Here is a 12,604-nt window from a genome sequence, read left to right on the forward strand (position 1 = left end):
GCTGCTGGGCGGGGATCAGTGCCTGGGGCTGGGGTGGTATTGCCGGCTTTTGGCTCCGCCTGGCCCGGCCCCGGCCCCGGCCCCGGCCCCGGCCCCGGCCCCGGCCCCGGCTCCTCCCGGGGCCCGCGCAGGACACACGCGGCGCGGCCGCTCCCGCCGCCTCCGCTGCGGCTTGTCCGGCCCGAGCTCCGCCGCTCGGCAGCGCGGCCCCCGGCCCCGAGCCGCCGCTGTCCCGTTGCAGGGAGCGAACGCCGGGGGATGGCCGGGCCGGGGCGGGTGAGGGGCGCTCGGGGGCCGTTGCCGGCCCCGGGCCGAGCGCTGACAGCCGCGTCCCGCCCTCAGGGAAGGCGCAGCAGCGCCTGAAGGAGCGGTACCAGCTGGGCTCGCTGCTGGGCCGGGGCGGATTCGGCAGCGTCTTCGCAGCAACGCGGCTCTCGGACGGCGCCCGGGTGAGCGGCAGGGCCGGCGGCGGGCGCAGGAGGAGGGGGTGGAGGAGGAGGAGCAGGGCGGAGGAGGCGGGAGGAGGATGGCACTGGGTAGGGTGGACAGCGAGCTGAGCCCTGTTCTGCATTTGGCTTGCAGGTGGCCATCAAAAGGGTGCCACGGTACTGCGTCCATCACTGGGGTGAGCTGGTGAGTCAGCGAGGTGCTGTGCTGGGCAGGGATGAGCCGAGGCCCGGCAGGGTGGGAGCCGCCAGGACGCCTCGAGGGAGAGCGGGCATGGGGCCAGCGCAGGGCGCAGAGCATCCCGGGCTGGCTGAGGGCTTCCTGACCCCTGGCACGGCATCAGCCCCACTGACAGCATCGTGCTCCTCCCGCAGCCCGACGGCACCAGCACCCCTGGAGATTGTGCTGCTGGACAAGGTGTCCAGTGGCTTCTCCGGCGTGGTCCAACTGCTGGAGTGGGTTGAGCTCCCCAACGACATCTTGATGGTGCTGGAGCGCCCGGAGCACTGTCAGGACCTGCACCATTTCATTCGGGCACGGGGCTTCCTGTCCGAGGGGGTGGCGCGGCAGCTGTTCCGGCAGGTGCTGGAGGCCGTGCGGCACTGCACCAGCTGCGGGGTCCTGCACAGGGATATCAAGCCAGCGAACATCCTCGTTGACCTGGCCACCGGGCAAGCCAAACTGATTGATTTCGGCTGTGGCACCTACCTGCAAGAGACAGCCTACATTCGCTTTGCAGGTGAGCCTACACAGGGGTGTGCTCCTGGTTCTGGTATCTCATGGCCCAGCATCTCAGGGCCCAAGCTGGGTGTGGCAGCGGGGATTCTTCCTTTTGCTGCCCTTCATGGCCCTGAGATTTCAGCTGAGTTGGGTTTGAGCAGGGCTGGGTGGGGAGCCAGCTTCCAGTCCTGCTGGCAGCCTTTGCCCACCACTCTGCCCAGGATTGGGGCTGGGGCAGCCAGCCCAACAAAAACACCCGTAGGTGAGGGTAGCAGAGATGGGGGGGCCTGGAACCTGTGCCCCAGCCAGTTTGGTGTGCAGGTGAGAAGGGCTTGGGCTCCTCCACTCACCTGGTTTGTTCTGGGTTTGTTTTTTGGGGCAATGCAGGCAGGGAGGATGAAGGCATGGTTTTCCCTCAGCACTAAGTGTGTTTCTGACATGTTTGGGCCTTGCCAGGGCTTCTGCTGCCCTCTTCCAACACCGATGGCTTCTTTTCCAACCCCATGTGTTGGAAAGAGGGGCAGTGGGTCAACCTGCGTACCACTGGGGCAGCCCCTGCACGCCCAGGGATGCTGGGGCCAGCCTCTGGGAGCAGCAGCATCCCCCTGATGAGCTCCATCTGTATTCCATAGGAACACCATCATACAGCCCCCCGGAATGGACCCATTTTGGCTGGTACCATGGCGAGCCAGCTACCATCTGGTCCCTGGGCATCGTGCTGCACCAGATGGTCTGCGGGGAGCACCCTTTCAGGAGGGACCAGAACATCAGCTGGGACCATCAGCTCTCGCTGCCACAACGGCTCTCTCCAGGTGGATCCTCATCTCTGGGCATGGGTGCAATACCAGTGCTGGGAGACAGCAGCGGGCTCAGGAGCATCCCACTCTGGCAGCTGCTGAGGAGGTGGCACATGTCCTGCTCTCCTGCTCGCCTCCAAAACAGGGAACTGATGGGAAAGTTTAGGCCCAGCTCTGACCACATCCAGCATGGAGTGGGCAGGGAATGGTTGGGCAAAGCCAACAGGAGCCTTCTCCAACTGACCAGCGGTTTCTGGTTTCTCTGCCCAGAATGCCAAGATCTGATCAGGCGGTGTTTATCCATGCTGGACTGGGACAGACCCTCATTAGAAGAGGTGTTCTGTCATCCTTGGATGCAGGATATTCATCTGCCATAGAAGAAGGGAGAGAGCCACAGGCACACTGTGCTGCAGAGCCCCGGTAAGTTACAGCTCCACACATGCCTTGGCAATGAGAAGCAAAGGAACCCCAGACTTTTTTGTCCGGCCTGTGTCACTGCCCAGGGCTCATCAGATGGGAGCACACAGCCCTTGTGCTGGAGCTGAGCTGCTCTGCCCAGCCCTGGTGGCTGCCATCCAAGCAGGTTTTGCTTGTCCTGGTTCCCTGACAGCTGGGGCCCTGGGCAGAGCCCTGACATCCTGGTCTCACCCCAGGGCAGGAGAAGGATCCCCCAGAGAAGCTGTACCGGGTGGGGCTGCTGCTGCAGGAGACAGCGAGGATGACATGAAGGATGACATGAAGGATGACAACCTCTTCCTCAACCTGGCCACCAGCAGTTGAAGGTGATGCACTTTGATTGTGGCACCTTCTTCAAAGCCAAACTCCACAGGGAATTTGCAGATGAGTCCACACCTGGGGAAATGCTCCCAGATTTGGGCATTGCCCAGCCGGGCTAGGAAGCAACGGTTCCCCCCTTTGTGGGGGCAGATGCAGCTGATCCTTCAGTCGGCTGCCCAGCTGCTTTTGGCAGGGCTGGGGGCATGGGCTGGGGTGGGTACGAAATGGGAGTGGGCTCCTGGTCCTGCCAACAGCCCCCAGCACCCACCGTGCTCCAGGCTGGGGCTGGGGCTGGGGCAGCCAGACCAACACAAACAAACCCCCATGGTGGGAGCAGAGGTGGGACTCCCAAATCTGTGCACAGGTGCTTTGCTGTGCAGGCAAGGAAGGGCTTGGGCAGCTCCACTGCCCTAGTTTACTTTGGGATCACGGTTATTGTGGGGGACAGTGCAGGGGGAACGGAGAAAACCTGGGCTTTGCTCACACATGGCTGGGTTTTTCCCTGGCTTGCAGGGCTTGGGCCTTCCTCAATCCCCTCACAGACATATGATTTTTACCTTTGTTCTTTTTTTTTCCTTTTTGTCTGTAATCTATTTTCAACAATTTGTTGTTTGTTTTTCTAGAGGAAGCATTCTGGTTGGTCCAGTCTGGATCGGGAAGTTCTTGGGAGCAGCTGCGGCGTGGATGGGCCGTGCCCTTGGAGCAGGCTGAGGACATCGTTTGGGACCAGCTTTTCTTCCAGCCATGGATGGCATGAGGTGGGTCCCCATCTGCTTGGCAGGGTGGGATCAGAGCTTTTGGGAGATGGCAGCGAGCACAGGAGCATCCTGCTCTGGGCAGCTGCTGAGCAGGTGGATGTGCCAAGGCTGGCTGCAGGCTGGGCACATGTCCTGCCCTCCTGCCCTGCTCCCAAAGGCAGCACTGATGGGCAGCTCTGGGCACAGCTCTGGGCACAGCCAGCATGGCCTGGGCACCACGAGCAGCTGGGACAAGGGGGCAGGAGCCCTCAGCTGACGGGCAGTTTCTGCTTTCTCTCCTTGCAGCCGGGCTCTGCGGATGCTGAGGCTGCTCTGGGCTCTGCCAGGGCTCTGCTGGAGCTCAGCACGGGGCCGGAATCAGCCAAAGAAGAAATGGTGTCACCTGCAGCACAGACTTGCTTGAGCATTTTGGCAACACAGCTCAAGTTTGCAGAGTGTACACCTCCAAGGGAAAACATGACACCTCCCAAAAATTGAACTTGTTCAATACCTTCTGAAATGAAATCAATCTGGGAGGACTGCAAATGACATTTTTTCGCTTGCTCAAGCTGTAGCTCAGCCCTTCTCTGAACAGTTCTCTCCCCCACCTGCCTTTTACTTCTCAACTGCTCCCTTTTTTTCCCCCCAGTGAATTCCCAGCCCGTTGCTGTCTCCATCACTTGCTGGCCTTCCTTGTTGCCCCTGACCACAAGGAGGGCTGAGCCCCAGGTTTAGGGACTCATGCTGTCCCTGGCTGAGGAGCAGCAATGTTTCAGAGGTCCAGTGGCATTTTAGTGTCATTCAGAGCCACTCTCCAGCCGTCAGCTCTCCTCACTGCTGAGTTCCCACTGCCTTCCTTGTCCTTGCAGCAGGATGAGCTCTGTGAATCCCCTTGAGCCTCCCCACTCTTCCCAGCCCACGCAGCCACCTCAGTGAGACTGAAGCTGAAGCTTCTCTGTCTCCTCTGGCACTCCAGTCCAGTCCCCTGTGTGGGGAGCCCCAGCCCCAGAGCACAGCACACAGCAGTGCAGTCCGGGCTGGAGCAGCTGCCCTGCAGCCCTGGCTTGGCTGTTTGTGGCAGCTGAATGCTCCCTGTTTCCAGCTGTCCCTGCAGGATGGCCCCAGGGCAGAGCCCAGCCGGGCTCCCACTGCAGCCCCTGGAGCTTGGGGCAGACAGTGCTCCCAGAGCTGAGGTTCATGGGGAGCACCCGGAGCTGTGCCTCGCACTCAGTGCTGGCAAGTGTTGTGTTCTCATCTCCTGCAGCCTGTTGGGAAAACAACCTGTGCTGCCAGACCAGCACTGCCCATCTGGGCAGGGACAAGGCTGAAAGGCTTTCCCATTCCAGAGGATCCTGCACTGAGCCTTGGCAGGGCCTGGCAGGGCTGGAGCCGGGTCTGGCCTGCTGTCTGGGACTCGCTGCCCACCAACCGCCCCCACCCACCATGGTCCATCCTCTAGAGACAGAAGGGTCTGTGTGTGCCAGGGGTTCTTGGATGTCTCTGTATCCATGGACAGAAGGCTCTGTGTGTGCCAGGGGCTCTTGGATGTCTCTGTATCCAGGGACAGAAGGCTCTGTGTGTGCCAGGGGCTCTTGGATGTCTCTGTATCCATGGACAGAAGGCTCTGTGTGTGCCAGGAGCTCTTGGATGTCTCTGTATCCAGGGACAGAAGGCTTTGTGTGTGCCGGAGTTTCCATAATATCTCTGTACCCATGGGTATGGGATGAACATGGACAGTGAAAGTGTCAGTACCGTTGCTTGCACACTCCTTCCTTTATGTACAAGACACATCCATGCACACCCCCACATATTGGTATATTAATAGGATAGGCATGGATAGAGACTTCGCACAGAGCTCTTACTTTGGCATAACTCACCCTTTAGCCAGAGACCAGAGGATTTTTAACCCAGCTCTGTGTGAGAAGATGTCCAAGATCTGAAGGAGCGGTATTCAGAAGCAGTTTCAGGATTTCTAGGCAGGAAGTGGAGCTCACAACCATCCACATAACTCACCATATTCATCGGGATGGGCTGCTGCTTCTTTAGGAATTTGGCCCAACGCAGACATAAGACTTGGAAAAATCCCAGCTCTCTGTGGGTTTGCGCAAAAGGGGGAGCAGCACAAACACTTTGTGCCTGCCTGGGGGACACAAGGCCCAAGGAGCTTTGCTGGCAGAGGGTGACCTGGGCTGGAGGCAGGCGAAGTTCCATTCCATGACATCTCAGAGTGGCACAGGACAAAGGTCCAAGTACCCCCAACCCCACTGATGAAGTCCTTAGAGCGCTGCACATCCTCTAGGAAAAGCTGCTGTCAGACAATCTACTGGGATTTATAACTTTCTTTTGCAACACTTTAAATCCAAATTTCAAACTGCAATATTTTTACACTCCAGACACAGTAATGCACAAATGCATAAGAGATCTTTCAATTTCCTATTGATTCAATCACAATTTAGAATAACATAATATTGCAAACACACCCCTGAATGTTTTAAAAAAGGGATGCTGAAGTCAGTAAGACGAATCCATGCCATCAGAACATTTACAGAGTAACTGATTTCTCTTCTTAAGAAGATCAGTTACCTCTTAATCCAAAGTTAGAGAAGATTTTCACTACACATTTGTTTTTTGGTTTTATCTTTCATGGTTTTTTATTTTCTTTTTTGTCCAGTGTTTTTAACAGAGAACTCGTCCTACAAAAGGAATGTACAGCAAAATGAGAAACATTTCTGATAAACAATGAAAATGTAGGCTCCTCCTCTGTTTACTTTTCTCTGGATACACTGAAGAAAAAAATCTAGCAGATATGAGCAGAGGTGTGAAGTGTTTCATTTGGACTGTGCTGGAGTTCAGCACTGCTGACATCCTGATCCAGTCAAGAGCTGCAGAATTCTTTTGTAGATCTCGAACCTGGTGTTTGCAGGCACAGCACCTGCAGTGCTGACGCACCAATGCACACGAATAACTCTGTTATTCCCTCTCAGAATTCAGGCTCTGCCCCAGCACGAGGTGCTGCAGCCCTTTGCTCCTGGTTCCCATGTGGAGCAGCTCCCTTCCTGCTGGCTGAGCTGCTCAGGCAGAGCCCGGCAGCTCCTGGCCCTGCAGGGCTGAGAATTTTCCCCATTGCTGGGCACAGACTGATGGAGCAGCACTGCTGAACATGGGGGCACACCCAGACAGACCAGGAGCAGCTGCCTTTGGCCACCTGAGGCTCCAAGGCCCAAACTCTGAGCAGCCAGGGCTGGAAGAGACTCGCAGGCTCCCTGTTGGCTGTGCTGCCCCACTTGTTCCTGGCCCAGCTTTGCTTGGGGCAGAGGGAGAACAAGGGGCAGCTCCCTCCCAGCCCCAGCCCAGGGACCCCTCCAGCCCCGGGGCTTGGGGCACTGTCAGCACCTGCTGCTCCAGCCACCGCTCCTGCTGGCCCTGACAGCAACACCCAAACTGGGGCTGATCCCGAGGGAGCAGCAGCAGGGCCTGGATCTGATCCCTGACTCTGGGCCAGGGCTGGACAAATGACCCCACAGCAGCAGCAGCAGCAGCAGCAGCACATGGAGCTGACTTTCAGCATAGCCCCTGCCACTCTTCCGTCCCGTGTGCAGCAGTGTCACAGCAGCCTGAGGCACCTGGGAGCCCCCAGTGCCAGCAGGGACTTGAGATGGCAGCCCTGGGCTCCTGGAGGTTGTGCAAGGAACAGAGCTGGGGACTCCCTGTCCATGGGGAGCTTCCAGATGGAAGAGGCTGCTGTGCCCAGGCAGCTCCAAGGCCACAGCAAGGAGAATCTCAACCACTGGATCTGTGCCAGTCCCACAGTCCTGGGCAGCAGCCATTGAGCCCTGGGGGAACAGAGGGCACAGCAAGAGGGACAAAAACCAGGCAAGGTCAGAGACTGGAGAGAGCCAGACCTGGGACAGGAACAGCTGCTCCATTGCACTCTTGGAGAAAGCTCTTGGCTGGTTCAAAGCACTGAAAGGCATGAAGGGCAGAGAGGAGGCCACAGCAAACAATGCTCCTGTTTCCACACCCTCCCCTCTCTGTGTCCCAGAAGCAATTGGATGGACTGTGTTCTTCTCTCCAAGTCGTCTCGTTCAGCATGAGCAGCTTAGCACCAGGACTGCATGAGCTGAAGCCTCAGGCCACAAGAGCTGAGCAAGAGGAGACTTTCTGAGCAAATGAGTGCTGCTCAAATGGACCTAGCTGAATTCAGCAGATAGAATCCTGGAATCACAGCATCCTTTCTGTTGGAAAAGACCTCTGAGCTCATCCAGTCCAGCCGCTCACCCAGCAGTGCCAAGCCCAGCACTAAACCACATCCCTGAAGTGCCAAGGCCTGGACAACAGCCCTGAGTGAGGCCTGAACAGCAGGCCTTGAACCAAAGGTGGCCTCTGGATGAACCTTCCAACCAAAGGTTATCTTTGCATCTGCTCACTGATGAAATATGCATGGTCATTAGCACTGTGATAGATGTAGCCACTCCTTAGTGACACATGTATTGACCTTTCTGTATTTAGAAGCCAGACAAGGCCATGAAATCTGACATCTGGCCTTGTCTGGGGCTGAAGGATCAAAGTCAGCTCCCTTGGTTCCTCCTGAGGCCCTGGCCAGGCTTTGGGACGAACCCAAGAGGAGGATGAAACCAGATGTTCCCGCACTAGAAGTGCTGTCAGTTTGTTCATTCAGCACTGTCAGAGCTGGGCCCTCTCCCAGCGAGGTTGGAGCCTCACCTGTGGCTGGAGGCAGCTGCAGGAATTCCCAGTGTCCAGGAGTGGCTCTGCAGCCCTTGGCTGGGACAGCTTCCCCCAGCTGCTGTGTGGATCTGGGGGATGGTGAAGTCTGAGGTTAACTGGTGCTGGATCTTTCTTAATCACTGCTGCAATCTTTGGTGCTGATGGTTGGGTGCATTGCTGAGCTGCTCCTTTTGTGATCCTTTGCTGCTTTGAGCTGCAGTAAATGACACTGATTCCTTCAGTTGGAGTCTGTGCCTTTGGTGCTGATCCTGCCCACTGGTAAAACAAAACTGACACAGTCTGGCCAGATCACAGCAAAATGTCTCTTGTTAAATGTAAATGTGAGGAATCAGTGTCATCAGAAATTCCCAGATGGGAAGCCCTTCCCTGGAGTTGGCTGGCTCTGGAGTGGGCTGAGGTCGCAGCACTGTGTGAGCAGTGGGGCAGTTGGTTAAAAGAAGCTGAACCCCTGGATGTCTTAAAAGGCATCCAAAAATTGCATACAGAAAAGGAAAAGAACTTGTGGGTTTGGGCAGACAACGATGGATTTGTTAACAGTACATTGGAAACAGCACCTTCAGGAGGGACAGTTCTTGTTGGAATACTCCCACATGGAGCAACAGAAGAAGGTTTTAATCTTGAGCTCCGATGCATTTGTGCAAGTGATACTAGTAACACTAATAGTAATACTAATAGTAATACTAATACTAGTAATAAATATAACACAAAAATTTATATTTATATCTGTATAATTAAAAATGGATACTGTGAAATAAGGCTGACACTCGTAATATGTCCGCTTTGGTTGCTCACTGTAACACTAAATACCCTACATAAAATGACTAGCCAAGACCCAGCTGTCAGTGCTAAACTTTGCGAGATAAAGGAGGAAGGGATGAATTTGGCTATTTTTATAGGATTTGCTGATACTGTGATGGGGAATCCTTTGTCTGTTAGTGTGAAAAATACAATTATTAAGTGTGCTGGGTTTTTCATATCCCAGACAATCCACAAGCTGCAGGATTGGTTGAATGGGTGTAGGGGTTATTAAAAGAGCAGTTGACAAAATGAGGAGATGGGAACCTGTCCCCATGGAGAACCCCTCCTCCAGATGTGCTCCATGCCCTTAACAGTGGCCCACCGGGGAAATGGAAACCCCTGGCTGTGCACAGCTGCACCCAATTTGCAACTACAACCAGGGGCATTGAGGCTTGGACTGCCAGGGAAATTGTTGTGGGTGTGATGGCCCCTGGCAGGGCCAGCCCAGAGGCTGCAGGGCTGGACCTTCATGCCTTGGAATTAATTAGGATAAATCAGAAGCAAATGAGAGTTATAAATACCAAAACAGTAATTCAGATTCCTCCAGGACACTTTGGTTTGGTAACTGCTCACTGGAGCTTGGCCTTGAAATGTGTTCATGTCATGGGAGGAGGAACTAATGCAGATTATCAAGGAAAAATTAAAGGAATTGTGTTAAAAACAGTGAACAAGATTGGATTATTCAACTACAGAGTAGCACTATTACTGATATTGTCAGTTTTTAAAACAATTGGAAAAAAGGACATCCGTCTCAAATCACTGCTGTTGGTGTAGATAAAGGGTTTGGATCCACCAGTCCTAATAAAGGAGCAAGAGTGTGGCTCCATAGGCCAAAAGGTCGTCCAGAGGCAGCTGAAGGAACAGCTCTGGGGAAAGACAGCACTGTTTGAATCCTGAAACCTGGGCAGGAACAATGGGAATGTGTCCCTGCAGCCAAGTGTGAGAACAAGGAGATATTACAGGATACTATTTTACACATCCTGCCAGACCAAATCTCCCTGTTTGCCCCAATGACCCCTTTGGAAAATGCTCTGATCCACAGGGCTCCATGTGGAGGCTGCTGTGACACTGAGGGACTTGCACACAAATTCCATCCAGGAGCCTGGGTGCCCCTCATGGACTGGGATCCAGCCCCCTTCCAGCCAAAGGGGAAAGGGCCCCACCAAGCCTTGTTAGCCACAGACACCGTGCTAAAGCTGAACAGCAAAGGACTTGGGGGCATTATTCTGGAATTAACACAGTGCCAGCTCCATGGACAACAGAATTATTGTTTCTAACCCAAATGAGACTGAGGAAAAAGAATGATTAACCGTGTCACTGAAGTACTGCTGATGTCTGTAAATTGTATCTTGAGAGTCAGCCAGAATCTTTGTTTGCCACGAACACCTCTACAGTTTCCCCAAGGATTCGTCATTAAATTCTTATGAGAATGTAAAGGTTAAAGTAGCCAAAATACTCAATGTAACTAATTGCTGTAAATGTTCTTAGATGATGTTGGGAGGAATGGGGTTCCCTTGGAGGGCCCAGGGAGGAGCCCTGGATCCATCAGCACCCCCCAGTGGGAAATAGGAAATCAGACCTTTGGTACTGGGAATGGGAGCTGCTGCGTGTATGGAGACTGCCCATAAACAGCTTCCTAAAGGATGGTTTGGGTCCTGTTTCCAGGCAATGCTGATGCCTCCCATGAGGGTCCATCAGCAAGAACCACAAGGAAGAGTTGGGGCCAAGAGAACATTTTCCACCCAAGGAGTGCTTTTGATCTCAGAAAACCAAAGATTCTGGTTCACCCTGTGCCTCATGTCCACTGCCCTGTCCTGCGGATATTACAGTAATGATTATTAGAAGAAATATTAGATTATTAGAAGAAATAGCAAATGATACACTTAAAATGTCCAATCGCACATCCCAGGAGCTCCAACAAACACAAATGGGGCTCTACAGAACCACACAGCCTGGGATTATCTGCTTGCTGGCCAGGGAGGAACCTGGGCTCTCATGGGACAGGAATGTTGCACTGCTATCTGATGGGTTTGAAAGCCAGCAGTCAGGAATCACCTTGACAGGAAAAGCAGTAGAAGAGTGCCAGCAAGAAGAACATTTTTCTTGGTGGCATTGGCTTCATGGCTGCCAAATTGGAGGCTGCTGTGTAATGCATTTGTGGCAGTCACTGTCATCACTGCAGTGTGAACACTTGGTGTGTTATGATTCCATGTTGTTGTGACACTGTGCTGGAAATGGAGTAGTGAGACATGTCTAAAAAGAGACACAGTCTCAAGAAAAAAGGGACATTTGATAAAATAACAGGGAATAGCAATTAATTAGGGCTGTTCTAAAAGGAATGTGAATTATAGCTCTGAGTACTGAACAGCACTTAAATAAAGAACAAGAGGCAATGCCTTTATGACTAATACCTAAATCTAAACTGTGTTATTGAAAGAATTGTTATGAATTGTAGTTCCTCTACAGGTTAAAGGACAAATTGAAGTCCTGAGGCCTCAGCACCAGGCCCTGACTGAGGCCTGAACAACAGGCCCTGAGCCAAAGTTCAGCTCTAGATAAACTTTGCCACCAAATCTTATATTTGTATCTACTCATTAATGTATCACTATGAGGAATATGATCTCTGTATGTGTTCATTGGTGAAACATGGATTTACCTTTCTGTATTTAAAAAACAGACAAGGCCCCATCTGGCCTTGTTCGGGGGCTGAAGGATCAAAGTCACCTCCTTTGGTTCCTCCTTGGGCCCTGGCCAGGCTTTGGGAGGAACCCAAGAGGAGGATGAAACCAGATGTTCCCACACTAGAAGTGCTGTCAGTTTGTTCATTCAGCACTGTCAGAACTGGGCCCTCTCCCAGCGAGGTTGGAGCCTCACCTGTGGCTGGAGGCACCTGCAGGAATTCCCAGTGTCCAGGAGTGGCTCTGCAGCCCTTGGCTGGGACAGCTTCCCCCAGCTGCTGTGTGGATCTGGGGGATGGTGAAGCCTGAGGGGACCAGGTTCTGCATCTTTCTTAATCACTGCTGCAATCTTTGGTGGTGATAGTTGAGTGCATTGCTGAGCTGCTCCTTTTGTAATTTCGGAATTTACATTATATAAATTAGACTATTCCTTCAGTTGGTGTCTGTGTCTTTGGTGCTGACCCTGCCCACTGGCAAAACTGACCCTGTGGGCTCCACAGAACTGCAGGAACTGCAGGCACTGGAGGTCAGGGACAGCCACTCTGGGTCTGGAATGCTCAGCAAATGCTCAGCTCGGGCAGCTCCTGCAGCCCCAGGGCCAGCCCCGCTGCCCGGCCCAGCAGCAGGGTTGGCCCCGGGGCTCCTCAGGCAGCTCCTGCTGGCCCAGGGACAGGCCAGCCTCTTGCCAGGGCTCCTCTGCACACCCACGGGCTGCTGCTCTGCTCCTGGCCCATGCCAGCTGACCCCAGAGCCTTTCCCAGGGGAACACGTCTGGGCTGGCCCCAGCAGCCGTTGCTGCAGCCCCTGCCCTGCTGCCCAGAGCCCCGAGCTGGGGCTGCTGCTCTGCAGAGCACGGGGGCTGTGCTGCCCGGGGCCCTGGGCTGCCTCTGCTGGGCTCTGCTGC

This window comes from Passer domesticus, chromosome 8 (assembly GCF_036417665.1).
Source record: "Passer domesticus isolate bPasDom1 chromosome 8, bPasDom1.hap1, whole genome shotgun sequence".
NCBI lineage: Eukaryota > Metazoa > Chordata > Aves > Passeriformes > Passeridae > Passer > Passer domesticus.